Genomic DNA, 19,173 nt, shown 5'->3' on the forward strand with positions numbered 1-19,173 from the left:
TCCTGATCAACTGCTTCTCCGCCGAGAACACAGTAGTTCCCACCTCCTATATTGCCTTCGCCCCTCATAACACCTAGTGGCCAATTCCACATTACATATGGGTACCCGGACACATCTGATCAGATAGTGTGATTCTGTCAACACACGCAGTACTTGCAAAATCCTATTTCCCCAAAACAAAAGTTGCTGTGTTGCGTGTTATTCCCTTATTCCTCATCAAAGAGTAAATTGGAGTTGCAGTGAAATGATTAAAACTCATCTATATGGTCTGAACGAATATAAGATTGTGAAACCGGAGAATGTTTATCTTAACTTAGCTGTGACGGCTTCATTTCACCTTTCCTTCCACCTTCACCTGATGGCGTCCCGCTAGATGGCAGGAATTACCCTTAGCTTCCGGTGCGTTATCTTGAAAACATGCAGGAGTGTGTCCAGAGGAGTGTGTTTGGGTACGTGGCGAGAGGGCACCAGGGACATTGGTCGACCCGTCGGCTGGGTGGGCCGTTGGCTCTGCTTGTACGGAGATCGGGTGATTGTGAGTGTACTGTTAGTGGCTGCATCGAAGTTCTCACCGCACCCTTCAATGTGCTTCAGCTGAATTGTCTTCCCTTAAGTCCATGCTGTGCGCTTTTGGATGTTGGAATTTTGCACTTGATTGACATTATGGAATAACGACTTCTTTGTGTCACAATGGTTGGTATCGCTCGCACTGAGATGTGCCTGCCTCTGTGACTCTCGCTTTATCGATCACAAAAACAAAATTCGCCCATTGTAATTATTTCTAACCAGAACTGGTCTGTTTGAGTTTGCTCCATTTAATGGTTAATGCTTGTTCCGCACGCGTAACGGTGGCTGCTTGCCATTATAAGTGCTACTTGAAGTTTTGCTTTACTGTTAGTTGTTTACGTCAAAAGCTGTCTGGTACCATAAATCTGGTACCTCTGAAATTAGTGTTATTTTCCTGTGAGTGGGTAGGGCATTTGTCGTTACCCTCGTGTCTAATGAGCTTTGGTATTTAGTGCTGTTAAACTGTTCATAAGCTCTGTGGTAAATCTGGTTTATTAAGTGGTTGTTTTTAATGCCTTGGGATATTTTGTGGGATTTATTGTTTAACCTTTTAATTATTTTCAGGAAATTTGTCGAACTATGTCTATACTATATCTGGATCCCACTCCAGCTACTGCCAGGTCTGGGTGCTGACGAGTCTTCTCCATTTGGCTCGGTCCTCCCACCACTTTTCTTCCTCCACTTGGTGCCAGGTCACACCTCTCCTTTCCACAGACATTCTCACTCCCGTTTTCCACCGTGTTCTTGGTCGCCTTCTAGGTCTTTTTCCGTCCATCTTTAGTTCTTCCATAATTTCCTCTTAACAAGCCCGTACCATCTTAATCTCCTTTTTTTCAATTTCTTCCTTTGTACTTTCTTGTTTAAGGTCCTTTCTAATATCTAAATTCCTTACTCTGTCCATTCTTGTTTTTCCCTTAACTGCTCTGAGAAATTTCATTTCCCCTGCTTGCAGTCTGCTCCAGTCCCTTTCTGTCATTGTCCATGTTTCTCCTCCATAGCTGCAAACAGGGAAGTAATAACTTTTATACATAAGCAGTTTTGCTTTTCCTGAAACTCCCTTCTTCCAAATCAGGTGTTTTATTGTTTATTAGAACTTGCCTCCCTTCTGTAACCTCCTATTAATTTCGTTGGTTATTCTTCCATCACTAGATATTTCACTCCCTTAGTAAGTGAAACTGTCTACCACTTTGGGTGGGGTTCTCCATTCAAAGTAATATTCCCTTTGATTCCTCTGTCTCTTCCAAATACCATTACCACCAAATACTTCCAAATACCATTACTACCATTGATTGTGGCACCACACACAATCATTAACCCGGCTCCAGGGAGGCGGAGTCCCCTTCCCTATTCCTCCACTGGGGTAATTCCTGTCTGGCACGTCCACGTCGCGGGGGTGGGCATCCTAAACTTCAGTAGGACGGAGTGATAGGATGGCTGAGTTCAGGCAGGGACCCAATCCCGTGGCATATAACACGAAACCCATGTCCAGGGTTACGGGTGAAGACCTTAATGGCAGCTACGGCGGAGAAGAAAGACTTCGGAATGGCGAAGCTGGCAGATGAGGCAACCCTCCTTTCTGGAGATTAAATGAGAAGGAATCCTTTATTGTATGATTATATGATAGCGGAACAAACACTGGTAGCAGTTACTTCTGTAAAATATCTACGAGTATGCGTACGGAACGATTTGAAGTGGACACTCCATATAAAATTAACTGTTCGTAAGGCGGGTGCCAGGTTGATTTTCATTGGCAGAGTCCTTAGAAAATGTAGTCCATCAACAAAGGAGGTGGCTTACAAAACACTCATTCGACCTATACTTGAGTATTGCTCATCTGTGTGGGATCCGTACCAGATCGGATTGACGGAGGAGATAGAGAAGATCCAAAGAAGAGCGGCGCGTTTCGTCACAGGGTTATTTGGTAGGCGTGATAGCGTGACGGAGATGTTTAGCAAACTCAAGTGGCAGACTCTGCAAGACAGGCGCTCTGCATCGCGGTGTAGCTTGCTGTCCAGGTTACGAGAGGGTGAGTTTCTGGTTGAGGTATCGAATATATTGCTTCCCCCTACTTATACCTCCAGAGGAGATCACGAATGTAAAATTAGAGAGATTCGAGCGCAAACGGGGGCTTTCCGGCAGTCGTTCTTCCCGCGAACCATACGCGACTGGAACAGGAAAGGGAGGTAATGACAGTGGCACGTAAAGTACCCTCCACCACACACCGTTGGGTGGCTTGCGGAGTATAAATGTAGGTGTAGATGTCTATGAACCAATGCCTTGTGGTGGAGGAGAAACTCCAAAGGCTAAGGGAGACAACCCCAACGGAAAATCTAAAGCCTAGCAAGCCTCGAGCTAATGCATGCTGTTCAAATTGTGTTTTATATCGTTCTGAAATCTAAGTGCCATGGCAGAGAGCCTGACTTGTAAATACTAGCAGTTAAGTACCGTCTTCTAGAGGTAAGCTCCTGTTTCTCATTGAAATTACAGCCTGGCAGTGTAGCCTCGGTGATTTATTCTTTTTCTATTTCGAGCAACTATCTGAGATAAATGATTTCACCCTATTCAGTTAATTTGTTTTGTAGGGGACGCTTATTACCCCATCATTTTACCGTTTTATGTTGTTAAGCAGTGTTTGCTGTGCAGTTTTGAGTAACATTATTGTTTGATTATTATGGCAGATTTAAAGGTTTTATGTCATTAAGTTGTTAAGGCCTGGGCGAATTACATTTTCTTAACTTGTACCTTTTAGCTCATGGTTCAGCTGAATGGCGTTTGTTAACAGCTCTTAGTTTTATGAGTTGCGAGTCTACTGTGCGGAGCGGGACTTGGCTGCGAGGATCTGTTGCTGTTACACACCGGCATGGTGTTTTTCGGGAGTGTTTGTGGCTGCCCGACATTACTTTAGTGGAGCTGTCCGCGCTAGCAGCGTATTTCTTGTTTAGCCTACGCTCTTACTTACAAGCTGTTACGTTAATATTTTCTGCCAAATATTTCACGTCTCTCCTGAAATGGGTAATATTGTTCGATTTTTGATTAACCTTCAGATTTTCTAAATCAGACTATTTAAGCCCGTACTTATTGTGCTAATATTTGGAAACTTTAAGTTTACTTTCTCTAGTGATCAACGTCTGTTGACCAGCCGGTGTGACCGATCGGTTCTAGGCGCTTCAGTCTGGAACCGCGCGACCGCTACGGTCGCAGGTTCGAATCCTGCCTCGGGCATGGAAGTGTGTGATTTCCTTAGGTTAATTAGGTTTAAGTAGTTCTAAGTTCTAGGGAACTGATGACCTCAGATGTTAAGTCCCATAGTGCTCAGAGCCATTTGAACCATTTTTTTGAACCCAATGTTTGTTGTGCTTTTCTATTTATCTTGCTATCGCTTCCGTATTGTATTCATTCCATGCATGTAAAAGAAAATCTTACTGGATTGTAACTGTTGGCACTTAACTTTCATGGTTCGTCTTTTTGAAGACTGGTTAAGATTGTACTCCGTTCATTACCGTGATATGTTCCGTAAATAAATGTGAACTGACAAAAGAAAAAAGTGATGTGATTGACGTCGGTCCGCCCTTCCATGTTTCCATTTCCTTTCCCATCTTATGTAAGAGGATTTCGTTAACCTAAACCTCGAAGGACAAACGAAAGAGAAGAAGAAGAATGATCTTCTACACCGAGGGGTCCAAGAAAATGTATCCACTGTTTAAAAGTCCATTACTTGCAAACTAATTGAAGGAGTTGTCTCATTTTTGGTGAAAGTGTAGCTTAAAGTCTAACTTAAAAATATCTCTGTAGGTGTTCGAAATGGTCGCCATTAACATCCTCACATAAACGATGCCGCCGAACTGCAGCACGAACAAATCAGCGTTCAATCCACTCCCTTTACAAGGCAAAGTTTGTCTCCAGTCTGAATCGCCGTAGCGCGAGCAAATAGAGGAGTGTTTTGCTTCGCCACAGTCCACGTCCGGAAACGGACGAGCCGCACATTATTTGTGACCTTAGCGGGCAGCTATTACAGCGCTTCATCACCGGAATCGCGATCTGGCGAACGTGCTGCCGTCGTCAGGGAATTCCAGTCTCGTATTGCGGGTCTGGAGGACGGACATCGCGTAGGAATGCGAGCCGCAGCGTGGGAATCGCCGCGGCAAGATTTACGAAACGAGGTGACTCTTGCCGGCAGTGGAATCGCCATCTGCGCGTTTTTCGACTCTGACCACCACACGAGCACCAAGAATTTGCCCACGTTTGAATTCACTTAGCTGCGGTATTTAGGACAATCTCAGTGCCGTTCATGGTCAAATACAACAGCACAACATGCAGGCTTGACTAACATTTGCCTTTACGTTCAAGAATCCATTTCTCGAAAAGTTTCCGTACATTATTGCGACCCCTGTACATTTTTAAGATCTGAGGCAACTTGTTTCATGTACGAAGTAAAGCACAAAAGAATAAAAAAACTGAACAATTGTGAGTAGGACACGCTCTCTGAGAGTTCCGTTCCAATTTATTTATGTACGTAGATGATAATACACTCTACTGGCCATTAAAATTACTAGACCACGAAGATGACGTTCTGCAGGCGCGAAATTTAACCGACAGGGAGAAGATGCTGAGATATGCAAATGATTAGCTTTTCAGAGCATTCACACAAGATTGGCGCTGGTGGCGACACCTACAACGTGCTGACATGATGAAAGTATCCAACCGATTTCTCATACACAAACAGCAGTTGACCGGCGTTGCCTGGTGAAACGTTGGTGTGATGCCTCGTGTAAGGAGAAGAAATGCGTGCCATCACGTTTCCGACTTTGATAAAGGTCGGATTGTAGCCTATCGCGATTGCGGTTTATCGTATGGCGACATTGCTGCTCGCGTTGGTCGAGATCCAATGACTGTTAGCAGAATATGAAATCGGTGTTTTCAGGAGGTTAATACGGCACGTCGTGCTGGATCCCAATGGCCTCGTATCACTAGCAATCGAGATGACAGGCATCTTATCCGCATGGCTGTAACGGATAAGCCGGCCGAAGTGGCCGTGCGGTTAAAGGCGCTGCAGTCTGGAACCGCAAGACCGCTACGGTCGCAGGTTCGAATCCTGCCTCGGGCATGGATGTTTGTGATGTCCTTAGGTTAGTTAGGTTTAACTAGTTCTAAGTTCTAGGGGACTAATGACCTCAGCAGTTGAGTCCCATAGTACTCAGAGCCATTTGAACCATTTTTTTTTTGTAACGGATAGTGCAGCCACGTCTCGATCCCTGAGTCAACAGATGGGGACGTTTGTAAGACAACAACCATCTGCACCAACAGTTCGACAACGTTTGCAGGAGCATGGACTATCAGCTCGGAGACCGTTGCTGTGGTTACCCTTGACGCTGCATCACATACAGGAGCACCTACGATGGTGTACTCAACGACGAACCTGGCTGCACGAATGGCAAAACGTCATTTTTTTTATGAATCCAGGTTCTGTTTACAGCATCATGATGGTCGCATCCGTGTTTGGCGACATCGCAGTGAACGCGCATTGGAAGCGTGTATTCGTCATCGCCATACTGGCGTATCACCCGGCGTGATGGTATGGGGTGCCACTCGTTACACGTCTAGGTCACCCCTTGTTCGCATTGACGGCACTTTGGACAGTGGACGTTACATTTCAAATGCGTTACGACCCGTGGCTCTACCCTTCATTCGATCCCTGCGAAACCCTACATTTCAGCAGGATAATGCACGACCGCGTGTTGCAGGTCCTGTCGGACATTTCTGGATACAGAAAATGTTCGACTGCTGTCCTGGCCAGCACATTCTCCAGATCTCTCACCAATTGAAAACGTCTGGTAATGGTGGTCGAGCAACTGGCTCGTCACAATACGCCAGTCACTACTCTCGATGAACTGTGGTATCGTGTTGAAGCTGCATGGGCAGCTGTACCTGTACACGCCATCCAAGCTCTGTTTGACTCAATGCCCAAGCGTATCAAGACCGTTATTACGGCCAGAGGTGGTTGTTCTAGGTACTGATTTCTCAGGATCTATGCACCCAAATTGCGCGAAAATGTAATCACATGTCAGTTCTAGTATAATATATTTGTCCAATGAGTACCCGTTTATCATCTGCATTTCTTCTTGGTGTAGCAATTTTAATGGCCAGTAGTGTAATAATTTCGTGTGACTGAATCGCGTGGTGCAAACCCTCGACGACTTGCGTCTCCCTGACTTACGCCACTTACATAATCGGGGAAAGGGGATCTATAGATAAACGTGCACTTCCAAGTACGTGTTGTTTCTGGAAAATCCTCCCATTTTTGAGAGGTCAAGGGCAGCAGGACTAAAAATTCCGTATTCCGAACGATATTCGACACCGCGACCTCCCGGTTTCTAGCCACGTTCTTTACCGTTAAACTATCAGGGTAGACTTGTGGATAGATACTTCATACAGATTTTGATGAGAGGGTTTTAATGTATTGAAATATGTGGCATTAGTGGCCTATCTTTTGTTTGCATTGATTAGAAGCTTTTATTTATTCACCACCGAGGTGCTATAGATCTTAGTACACGACATAAATAACAGCTTGGTACATCTACTTGTTTCTGAGAAAAAGGATCTTAACAGAAGGATCGGCAGACACCGAGGTGATCCTGTAAGGGTTTTTATCGACTGAAGTTGGAACCCTAAAAAAAATCAAAAATAAAAATGAATTTAAAAAAAGAACAAATATTGTATATTAGAGCAGAGAGAAAGTAGACGGCTGAAAACATTTATGCACTTTGCGCAGAGGCTGCCATCGAAGAGAGTGCGGCGAGGTAAGTTCGTTAGGCTGAAACAAGGCCTTTATCATGTGAAAAATTCAGCATTTCCAGAAAAATTACCGGTTGTCTGACACGTCAGTCCATGATGATTCTCGTTATTCAACCTGAAAATTAACGCATGTTATCGGCTACGACCACTCAACAGTCATAACAGTTTGGTGTTTTATGGACTAGTTTCGAAAATGCAGTAGAAACGTCAAAGCTCTCCAGGTGATCTTTTTTATACTTATGTTTGATGGTATTCATTCAGCTACATAACATAACATTTTGCTATCCAAGATCGTCGTTGGTGACGGTAAATGCTGTAGTTAAGCCAATAAAAAATGATTTAAATCAGTATTCGGAGAGATAAAAAAGGTGTTGTATACGGAAAATCCTTTCGTACAAACGTAGCCCTAAGCGGTTACGTTTATTGCTAACAACCCAGACGGCTGGCTGCTGCGCTTCAATAAAAATGAACAACACAAGCCGGCATCTGCTGTTGCTGCAACACTATGATACACCACTGCGTGCTGTTCAAGTGATGAAAGCAGCTCTTGAAGACCTTGGTTGGTAGCTGAACCACATCCCCTGTTTTCTCTCGAACTCCAGAAGCTGCCTGTATTTTCAAAATTCATCCGCAGGTGTTCTTCGAAACCGAAGAAACTTTCAGATTTCTTCACTCATTCCGCCGCGCGGGATTAGCCGAGCAGTCTGAGGCGCTGCAGTCATGGACTGTGCGGCTGGTCCCGGCGGAGGTTCGAGTCCTCCCTCGGGCATGGGTGTGTGTGTTCGTCCTCAGGATAATTTCGGTTAAGCAGTGTGTAAGCTTAGGGACTGATGACTTTAGCAGTTTAGTCCCATAAAATTTCACACAGATTTGAACATTTTTTTGACTCATTCACCTTAAATCCAGCAGAATTCTTCCGACATGGAAGCGAGGAACTACTCAGGTAATGGGTGAGACTACTATATCGCATTACTAAGGACCCATTTATCCTGGTTTAGTAGAGCACATCGATCAGATACCGCATTGGTTAGCACATCATTTCGGAGGACGACGGTTCAAACCCGCGTCCGGGCATCCTGATTTAGGCTTTCCGTGATTCCCCAAATTGCTTAAGGCAAAAGCCAGGATTGTTGCTTTGAAAGGGCACGGCCGCTTTCCTTCTCCATCCTTCCCTATTCCGAGCTTGTGTTTCGTTTCTTATTACCTCGTTGTCGATGGGACGTATAACACTAATCTCATCCTCCTCCTCCTTATTAGTACACGACTAGCTCTCTACTTTGATACGTGTTTTTCTTGGGATTTTAGGCTAAGCGACTATGAGAAATCAGTGGTGGCCGAGCAGTTTTTTGAGATAGACCATCTACTAAAATGAATGAAGGGGGAGTTGGAGGTACTACGCATAGTTAAGAAGAGAAGGAAACTTGGCAGGGCTCGAAATAGCTGTCTACCAGCACGGAATTGAAAAGACGTCTAATGTACAAAAGGGAGACAATCACAACAGGTTACTCAATTGTTTGATAGAACATTTTGCATGTAAGTGTAAAGACAACATGCTAGAAATTTAGCAGAGAGAACTATTACTCATGTTCTGCTATCATCGTACTGGGCCAGACTGTCAGTTTCTCGGGGCATTCAGTTGGCACTACTACTGTATCACTACACAAACTGTTCCGCAGAGTCTGCTGAAAGGATAAACAGATGCGGTTGGAAGGATTGCAGAATAATGGTTGGCATTGTGCACATCGAATGGTTGTGTAATGTACCAGAAGGGACGAAAAGGACAGACATAAATGACAGACGAGAAATTTTCGTTCTAATCATTCTACTTCATGACTGCAATGCGAGACAAAGGCTTCTTGTCCAAGCGGTTTAGTGAATGCTGTTCCGCATCTGTTGTCAACGGCCTTGCCGCAGTGGTAACACCGCTTCCCGTCAGATCACCGAAGTTAAGCGCTGTCGGGCTGCGCTCGCACTTGGATGGGTGACTATCCGGTCTGCCGATCGCTGTTGGCAAGCGGGATGCACTCAGCCCTTGTGAGGCAAACTGCGGAGCTACTAGATTAAGAAGTAGTGGCTCCGGTCTCATAAACATACGGCAGGGAGAGCGGTATGCTGACCACATGCCCTCCATATCCGCATCAAGTGATGCCTGTGGGCTGAGGATGACACGGCGGCCGGTCGGTACCGTTAGGCCTTCCAAGGCCAGTTCGGATAGAGGTTCGCATCTGTTAATGATTTAGTAATGAACTATCAGTAGATGAGAGCATGACTACGGAAATGAGTTGCTGCGTGTTTTCATTGGTTAATCGTGATCTATATTTAACCTGTAGGCAGCAACAAGTCGCATGTAACTTTCTTTCGTTTACATGTTTCACTCGACAGCCGCGAGCATCGTCAGAAATGAAGTAGCCATGGGCCACATGTTAAATATATCTGCGAGTATATAGCGCCGTCGCCATACATAAAAATGATCTGTACTATTAAGCGGCTAAAACGGTCAACCCTTCATCTGGCTGCAGATGCCAGTTACTTATGTAACAGCTGCCAGGGGCAACAAAAATTTGATTTTCGTGATTCACATAATTATTGACCGAATTAAAAAATTAAAATGCTATCAAAATCTACTCTTTAAGGGGTGTAATCTTACGTTACACATTGAACACAGTAAGTTTAGTACTGAAGTTAGTTAGACTCTTACTATACATTATGAGGCAGCATACCTCAGGACACGCAGATTACCCAGACTATATTCATCCACAATTTGAGAAGGAGAACTCTTAATGACCTGCAACAAACTTTACACATAATTTCAAATCTTTTCGGAACTTTTTCTCGCTGATGCATTCTACAGAGTAATGAAAGGGAAAAAGTTTATCGCTTATTGCACTTTCGTTGTTCATGCCGCAAAACTTCAGCATCAGTCATACGTTTTAATTTATTTCTCTTTTGTTACTGACTCTATCCGCAACACATTTTTCAGGCAGTATAAACATATGTCACTGAATATGCCTGCAACAAATGGATACGAGGCATAGATCACGAGGAATGACATTAGTTTGGAATGCGCGTAAAATTGGCTTTTCTTAAAAGGTGTGTTACGTGTTTAACGCCAATTATTAAACACATTAATTCATTTGTAAAGCAAATAGCCATCAGAAGCTATTTTGTACGTGAAAGTTCGGTTCTTTAACGAACTGGGTGTGTCAGGAATATTAGTTCCATAAAGTTCGTGCTTAAGTTCTTAGCGTTTTTAGTACGTTTAATAAACACAACAGATACACATAACACAGACTATATTCATCAATAATATATTCTCCTTTACTATTTACAGCAGTGTGCCAACGGAAGGGTAACTTTTCGACTCCACGACAGTAAGAAAGAGGTGGTTGTGAGGCGAAGAACTCCTCAAGCCTTGTTCGGAGCGCATTTCCATTCGGGAAGGGAGTTCCTTGTAGGGTGTTATAGATAGTGTTTTTTGTCAGTCTGGCAGAATGCGGGCGGTGGTTACCGCGGAGTAACATCACTTCACGCAGTCTTTCTGATAGTTATTCTTGGACTGTGTCTGCAAGATGTCTCAGTTGTTGACGGTAAATATCAGCAGTGATGGGTTCACCTCGGGTAAGTCCACCAAATGTATAACATTACCATTTGTGAATACGCGAAGGCCTTTGAATGGAGAGCTCCTGCTTTGTTTGGGCTCAACCATTTCTTTCTTTTCCTTTGTTAGCATAACGATAGCATTTCTCGTCACCAGTAGCGATACGGGATAGGAATGGTCGGTGTTGGCGCGAGTCAGTTGATGACGAATAAGCAGAAATGCACATATGGCCAACCGATGATTTTAGTGATTTTCGCTTAGAGCATGCGGCACCCATACGCCTGATTTTTGAACGTTCCCCATTGTTCGAAAATGTAGCACGATGGTGGAATGATCGCAGTTCTTCACATTTGCCACTTCTCGAGTACCCTGAAGTGGAACATTGTGGACTAATGCATCTGAACTATCATTAAACCCCGATGGTCTTTCTGAACATGGATAGCCACTTATGTCTATAGGATCCTCTTTAACACGAGAAAACCATTTTCTTGCCGTCCTCTGTCCAATGTCATTACTGGGGAGTCGCTAATGTCCAAATGATCCTCTTTACAACTAGAAAACCATTTTCTTGCCGTGCTCTGTCCAATGGCTCAAAAACGGTTCAAATGGCTCTAAGCACTATGGGACTTAACATCTGAGGTCATCAGTCCCCGCCACTTACAACTACTTAAACCTAACTAACCTAAGGACATCACACACTTCCAAGCCCGAGGCAGGATTCGAACCTGCGACCGTAGCGGTGGAGCGGTTCCAGACTGAAGCGCCTAGAACCGCTCGGCCACAGCGGCCGTCTGTCCAATGGCATTATCCTCATATACCGTCCACAATTTCTGGCTGCCTCCTCCGTTGTCATCCCTCTACTGAATGCTAACCGAAAATTACGCTGGAAATGTTCCAATTTCTTCACTTGGCACTCTATTTTCTAGCGTCCACAGCTCCACTCATTATCTCCAAACCACAATATGTAAACTCAAGTAGTAACAGTGAACTACAGGTAAAAAATGACAGTCGATAAATAAACCCACAGCAACCGGACTACCAACATGCAAAACAAAAACGCTTTGAACCTATGCGTCATCCTAGTATGTTAAATAAATATAAGGTGGTCAGAAACAGTCTGAAAATCTTGTAATGGTGTTGCAGGGTAGGTTGTGCTGCGAAGTAACTGTCAAGAAAAACAGCCGATACGTTGGGCCGTTTCCGAGTTAATTAGTATTCAAAGTTGGCCAATATGGCCGTTGCGCTCGAAAAATCAGGCAGCCCGCCAGATGCAATTGGTGGCAGGTATTCTCACGACACCGTTGAGACTTTGGTTCAGGTTAGATTCTTATTACCGACCTAAGTTGAATTTCTGAATGGCACTCTTGTTCGGTTTTATTAAAACAAACGAAGAATATGTTCGGTAACACCATCTCTGGCGGGTCGCTTGAATTTGCGCTTATAACGGCCCGATTGGCTAACATCGATGCTAATTAACTCGAAAACGGCACAACGCATTGACTGTTTTCCTTGACAGTTATTTCTCAGTACAGCGTACACTACAACACCATTAGAAGCTTCGCAGACTGTTTCTGACTACCGTGCATAACCAACTGCACTTCAGAAACCACTAGAAGAAAACGCATTAAACCTTACCGGCTCCCGCAGGTGAGAGAAAAAATAACAGTCGGAGTTTCTCGTACACGTCGCTGGTGGTATGTGTTGTAGCTCACAGGCCGATGCGGTGGACTGAAGAGTTCTATGCACGCTGTTGTCTAATAAAGCCCGTAGGCGACGACTTCCTCACGAGCAACGAGTAACTAGCGTGTCTTAACGTTCCTGGAAACGGCGTCATCTGTGAGTCGGACGCGCAAGAGCAGAGCTTTCTCAAGCAGTGCAGTACATGCTGTGTGTGTGTGTGTGTGTGTGTGTGTGTGTGTGTGTGTTTATGTGTGGCACCGTCTGTCACGCTTCTTTAGCGCTGACTGCGGGCACGTCACTCTGCCAGGCACTACACGATGAGTGTGCAAACGTGTACTGCACACGTTGTTTCGCTAGTATAATTTGTTTTACTGGATACTTCAGACACAATATTTCTACTTTTATTTCTACTTTTGTATAATCGAATCACATCAGTAGAACATGTACATGCATAGCCGTCTGCAAGGGATGCGGGGAGGGGGGGAATCAGCCCCACACTTGACCCCTTCCTGGTATCCGTAGTAGACTTTTTATTAATTTAAAAATGCTCACGTACTTCTTGAAAATAACTACCTCTGATTCTGCTCAGTCGCATGAAAGGCGTAATACAGCGGCTTCAGTAAATGCTATATTCTTTGGTTATCAGCTTGTTCACGGGATATCATACCGATTTGTTGCATAGCAGCGTTTTCGGCGTTGTTTTGCAATATTGGGATATGTGAACCTTTACAGAACACTGTCGAAAAAGAGTACTCGATCTTTTCTCTTTCGCTTCCTTGTATGAGGGGCGTTTGAAAAGTCCGTGCAAAAATAAAAACTACTTACGTATTTATTTTTCGACATAGTCTCCTTCTAGACTTATACACTTCGTCCAATACTGTTCTAATTTGTTGATCCCTTCCGAATAACAGGAATTGTTCAAGTCTGCAAAATAGCTATTAGTTGCTGCATTCACCTCCTCGTTTGAATGAAATCTTTGTCCCACCAGCCATTTCTTCAAATTGGGGAACAAATACTAGTCCGAGGGAGCCAAGTCTGGAGACTAGGGCGGGGGGATGTGTAACGAGTTGGAATCCTATTTCCAATAATTTTACGACCACAAATGGTTCAAATGGCTCTGAGCACTATGCGACTTAACTGCTGAGGTCATCAGTCGCCTAGAACTTAGAACTGATTAAACCTAACTAACCTAAGGACATCACACACATCCATGCCCGAGGCAGGACTCGAACCTGCGACCGTAGCGGTCACGCGGTTCCAAACTGAAGCGCTAGAACCGCAAGGCCACACCGGCCGGCCGACCACAAATGTTGAGTTGTGTGCTGGTGCATTGTCGTGATGAAAAAGGACATTTTTGCTGTCCAATCGCCTGCCTTTTTTTTTGCAGCCGGTTTTAAAACGGTCCAATAACGATGAATAATATGCACCTGTAATAGTTTTACCCTTTTCCAGATAGTCGATGAGGATTACCTCTTGCGAATCCCAAAAGACAGTCGCCATAACCTTTCTAGCCGAAGGAATGGTCTTCGCCTTTTTTGGTGCAGATTCTCCCTTGGTAACCCAATGTTTAGATTGTTGTTTGCTCTCAGGAGTTCAGTAATGTATCCATGTTTCATCCACAGTGACGAAACGACGCTTAAAGTCCGGCGGATTCTTCCTGAACAGATACAAACCATCCTTGCAACACTTCACACGATTCCGATTTTGGTCAAGCGTGAGCAATCGCGGAACCCATCATGCGGGTAGCTTTCTCATGTCCAAACGTTTATGCAAAATATTATGTACCCATTCATTAGAGATGCCCACAGCACTAGCAATCTCACGCACCTTAAATCTTCTGTCATCCATCACTATATCATGGATTTTATCAATGATTTCTGGAGTCGTAATCTCCGCAGTGCATCCAGAACGTTCAGCATCACTTGTGCCCATATAGCAACTCAGAAAATTTTGCAACCCCTTATAAACTGTTCTAATGGAAGGTGCAGAGTCACCGTAATGTTTATCTTTAATATCCTGAGACGTTTGGCCTTTCATAAAGTAGTGTTTAATCACCACACGAAACTATTTTTCGTACATGTTTTGACAATCACTCGACTTCCTTGATTCACACGAATGCCAAACACAAAGAAATAGACCAATATGGCTGAAAGTTGGAGTGCGTTCTTTCCAAAGATGCTACTAACTAAACATGATCTCGATACGCGCCGGTGGTGCCATCTCTCGGACTTTGCACGGACTTTTCAAACGCCCCTCTTACATCCGTTAATGAACTACAGAAATGGACAACTCCAACCCCCAGCACAATATACACCCACTTTACAAGAGTCATGCGTCACCGATACACACTTTTACAGATGGCGGTAGTATCGCGTACACAAGGTGTAAAAGGGAAGGGCACTGGTGGAAATGTCATTTGTACTCAGGTGATTTATGCGAAAAAGTTTCTGACGTGATTATGGCCGCGCGACTGGAATTAACAGACTTTGAACACGAAATAGTAGTTGGACGTAGACGCCAGGGACATTCAATTTCGGATATCGTTAGGGAATTCAATATTTCAAGGTCCACAGTGTCAGGAGCCTGTCGAGAATACCAATTTTCAGGCGCTATCTCTTTCCACTGACAACGCAGTGGCCAATGGCAAAAGCGTTTGCTTAGTGTTGTCAGATCTAACTGACAAGCACCACTGAGTGAAATAACATCAGAAACAGTTGTCAGTGCTAACAGACAAGCAGCACTGAGTGACACAAAAGGGGAAATCAATGTGGGGCGTACGACGATCGTATCCGTTGGGACAGTGCGGGAAAATTTCACGTTAATGGGCTATGGCAGCAGACGACCGACTAGAGTGCCTTTGTTAGGGGCGCGACACCGCGTGCAGCGTTTCTTCTGGTCCCGTGACGATACCGGTTGGACTCTTAAGACGACTGGAGAACGTGGTCTGGTCAGATGAGTTCCCATTTCAGTTGGTAAGAGCTGATGGTAGGTTTCGAGTGCCGTGCAGACACCACGAAGCCAAGGATCCAAGTTGTCAACAAGTCACTGTGCAAGCTGTGTTTATATGGAATGGACTGGGTGCTCTGGTCCAACTGAACCAATTATTGACTGGGCATGGTCATGTTCAGCTACGTGGAGACCATTTGCAGCCGTTAATGTTCTTGATGTTCCCAAACAACTATTCGTCATGTCACTGGGCTACAACTGTTGGCGATTGGTTTGAAGAACACCCTGGACATTTCGAGCGAGTCGTACAGATCGCCCGACAGGAAACTCATCGATCATTTATGGGACAGAATCAAGAGGTCAGTTCGTGCGCAAAAGCCTTCATCCGAAACGTTTTCACAATTATGGATGGCATGGCTCAGTAGACTTCGAACAAAATTTGTTGAGTCCGTGCCACGTCAATTTGCTACGCTATGTCGGACAAAAGGAGGTCCGCCACGCTATTAGGGGACATCCCACGACTTTTCTCACCTCAGAGTAAAAATGAATGCATTATACCTGCCCGATATCCGTTGGAAATTCTCAACAACCCCTCCGTTTACAAACATCTTGCTCTCAACAGTAACTTTGCGTTTGACCTTTCATGGGTTCCTGAGTCTTCTTTCAGTTATACACGGTGGAGCTAGCGTAGTAAAGTATGCAGAATACTGTGTATTCCTCTACAGAGATGAAATACAAACTTTAAAGCTCGACGATAGAACAAAATTGTGAAATATCAAGGTCGAAGAGGTGTTTTGACCTTCTTAAAATATATGGTTCTCAAACTGTATGCGGGGCAACCCTGCACGACATCGAGCCATACAGTTGAGTTTTGTAGTCGAGTTGGCTTATCTACACAGTAACGTGACGAACCAGGGAGACGAGGACCAGTTTGGTCGAGTCCTTAAGCTGTTAAGAATTTTTTCTACTGATGTTTGATGGTTATATTAATAATATGAAAATATAACCTCTCCCCAGATCGCCGCGATGCTCGTCGATGATGATCATTCACGGTAGTGCAGAACCGCTAGTTGCCGTTGACCACAATGCGGCGCCGCTCGTGAGCAGTCCATGGTGGCCGACCACGGCAGCACTCCCAACACAGCTGTCTGTTAATCTTTATTTTGGCTGGAGCCGTAGTCATGGTAATTATTTTTGAATGATGCTGCAGCCATATGACTGTAATTATTTTTATTTTATTGTTATACAATCCAGATTTCGGCTATAGGCCTGGAACCTGGTAGTCAAGGAAGGCAGGATTCCGTTACGATTGTGGGCGAGCCCGTAATCAGTTACTGTTCGTTCCCTTTTGCAATTACACATAGTTATTTTAAAATGGTAATTCCAGACTCAGCAATATATAAACATGTTGTTGTTGTTGTTGTGGTCTTCAGTCCTGAGACTGGTTTGATGCAGCTCTCCATGCTACTCTATCCTGTGCAAACTTCTTCATCTCCCAGTGCCTACTGCTACCTACATCCTTCTGAATCTGCCTAGTGTATTGATCTCTTGGTCTCCCTCTACGATTTTTACCCTCCACGTTGCCCTCCAATGCTAAATTTGTGATCCCTTGATGCCTCAAAACATGTCCTACCAACCGATCCCTTCTTCTAATCAAGTTGTGCCACAAACTTCTCTTCTCCCCAATCCTATTCAATACCTCCTCATTAGTTACGTGATCTACCCACCTTATCTTCAGCATTCTTCTGTAGCACCACATTTCAAAAGCTTCTATTCTCTTCTTGTCCAAACTGGTTATCGTCCATGTTTCACTTCCATACATGGCTACACTCCATACAAATACTTTCAGAAACGACTTCCTGACACTTAAATCTATACTCGATGTTAACAAATTTCTCTTCTTCAGAAACGATTTCCTTGCCATTGCCAGTCTACATTTTATATCCTCTCTACTTCGACCATCATCAGTTATTTTACTCCGTAAATAGCAAAACTCCTTTACTACTTTAAGTGTCTCATTTCCTAATCTAATCCCCTCAGCATCATCCGATTTAATTTGACTACATTCCATTATCCTCGTTTTGCTTTTGTTGATGTTCATCTTATAGCCTCCTTTCAAGACACTGTCCATTCCGTTCAACTGCTCTTCCAAGTCCTTTGCTGTCTCTGACAGAATTACAATGTCATCGGCGAACCTCAAAGTTTTTACTTCTTCTCCATGAATTTTAATACCTACTCCGAATTTTTCTTTTGTTGCCTTTACTGCTTGCTCAATATACAAATTGAATAACATCGGGGAGAGGCTACAACCCTGTCTTACTCCTTTCCCAACCACTGCTTCCCTTTCATGCCCCTCGACTCTTATCACTGCCATCTGGTTTCTGTACAAATTGTAAATAGCCTTTCGCTCCCTGTATTTTACCCCTGCCACCTTCAGAATTTGAAAGAGAGTATTCCAGTTAACGTTGTCAAAAGCTTTCTCTAAGTCTACAAATGCTAGAAACGTAGGTTTGCCTTTTCTTAATCTTTCTTTTAAGATAACTCGTAGGGTCAGTATTGCCTCACGTGTTCCAACATTTCTGCGGAATCCAAACTGATTTTCGCCGAGGTCCGCTTCTACCAGTTTTTCCATTCGTCTGTAAAGAATTCGCGTTAGTATTTTGCAGCTGTGACTTATTAAACTGATAGTTCGGTAATTTTCACATCTGTCAACATCTTCTTCCTTTGGGATTGGAATTATTATATACTTCTTGAAGTCTGTGGGTATTTCGCCTGTCTCATACATCTTGCTCACCAGATGGTAGAGTTTTGTCATGACTGGCCCTCCCAAGGCCATCAGTAGTTCTAATGGAATGTTGTCTACTCCCGGGGCCTTGTTTCGACTCAGGTCTTTCAGTGCTCTATCAAACTCTTCACGCATTATCGTATCTCCCATTTCATCTTCATTTACATCCTCTTCCATTTCCATAATATTGTCCTCAAGTAGTTCGCCCTTGTATAAACCCTCTATATACTCCTTCCACCTTTCTGCCTTCCCTTCTTTGCTTAGAACTGGGCTGCCATGTGAGATCTTTATATTCATACAAGTGGTTCTCTTCTCTCCAAAGGTCTCTTTAATTTTCCTGTAGGCAGTATCTATCTTACTCCTAGTGAGACAAGCCTCTACATCCTTACATTTGTCCTCTAGCCATCCCTGCTTAGCCATTTTCCACTTCCTGTCGATCTCATTTTTGAGACGTTTGAATTCCTTTTTGCCTGCTTCATTTACTGCATTTTTATATTTTCTGCTTTCATCAATTAAATTCAATATTTCTTCTGTTACCCAAGGATTTCTATTAGCCCTCGTCTTTTTACCCACTTGATCGTCTGCTGGCTTCACTACTTCATCCCTCAGAGCTACCCATTCTTCTTCTACTGTATTTCTTTCCCCCATTCCTGTCAATTGTTCCCTTATGCTCTCCCTGAAACTCTCTACAACCTCTGGTTCTTTCAGTTTATCTATGTCCCATCTCCTTAAATTCCCACCTTTTTGCAGTTTCTTCAGTTTCAATCTGCAGTTCATAACCAATAGATTGTGGTCAGAATCCACA

General features: G+C 44.0%; 1 protein-coding gene across 1 annotated transcript in view; it reads right to left on the minus strand.

Moving 5' to 3' along the window:
• Window positions 1-19,173, minus strand: part of LOC126416600 (astakine-like) — a 122,688-nt gene that overhangs the window by 83,746 nt on the left and 19,769 nt on the right. The window lies entirely within an intron of this gene.

The sequence above is a fragment of the Schistocerca serialis genome, chromosome 8 (genome assembly GCF_023864345.2).
Source record: "Schistocerca serialis cubense isolate TAMUIC-IGC-003099 chromosome 8, iqSchSeri2.2, whole genome shotgun sequence".
NCBI lineage: Eukaryota > Metazoa > Arthropoda > Insecta > Orthoptera > Acrididae > Schistocerca > Schistocerca serialis.